We start from the raw sequence: 938 nt of genomic DNA, 5'->3' as shown, positions 1-938 counted from the left end.
TGCGGAGTATGAATGTAGATGTAGATGTAGAATTGCTTGCCATTGCCGTTGCCATAACCTTAACACGTTAATGTCTGAATAAATTTCTAGATGAAAGACAAAAATCAAAAATTGCGATGCTTTAGAGATACCCTAAACACTGAGGAGCATGCAGCAGTTGTCAGAAGCATTGGTAGCTTCATGAAGATTCAGCATCTACCGACTCCGGCATTAAAAAACAGTTAACTTCCCAGTTATTAGCACGGCGAATCCCCGACACTCGGCATTAGGGGCTTAATCATTGCACCGAGTCGCTGTGTAAAATTGTATCTGATCGCTGTGCTTATTTCTCATCATTCTATCGGTCTAAGGCGCTGCAGTCATGGACTGTGCGGCTGATCCCGGCGGAGGTTCGAGTCCTCCCTCGGGCATGGGTGTGTGTGTGTTTGTCCTTAGGATAGTGTAGGTTAAGTAGTGTGTAAGCTTAGGGACTGATGACCTTAGCAGTTAAGTCCCATAAGATTTCACACACATTTGAACATTTTTTTCATCATTTTATCATTCAAAATATGTCGCGGGTATGATGATATTAATAAATGAAAGACTCAAGAAGGGCTTGTAAGAACTGGGTTTACTTCCGCAACCTTTAACTACCGCAGTTAGAAGATTAGATTGCCAAGACGCGGACAGTGCGACAAGACGGCAGATTACAAGAACTACAGACCAGGTTAGACAGTGACTCATCCAGAATTGGTTAAGTAACGCATGTCTGCTTCTAGCGTAATTATAACCATATCTTCTCTTGCCGCCGTTAAATGGTATCTGAACCATTCGTGTTATGAATATTGTCCTATGCATTTTGTGTCAATTCGATATACTGGAAGCTCCGATAGCCGTAGCGACTCAAAACGCAACGAGAAACAGTTTCAGTCTGGCTCTACTTGACAATAACATGTGAC

This window comes from Schistocerca nitens, chromosome 2 (assembly GCF_023898315.1).
Source record: "Schistocerca nitens isolate TAMUIC-IGC-003100 chromosome 2, iqSchNite1.1, whole genome shotgun sequence".
NCBI classification, from domain to species: domain Eukaryota; kingdom Metazoa; phylum Arthropoda; class Insecta; order Orthoptera; family Acrididae; genus Schistocerca; species Schistocerca nitens.
This window is presented reverse-complemented; position numbering follows the sequence as displayed.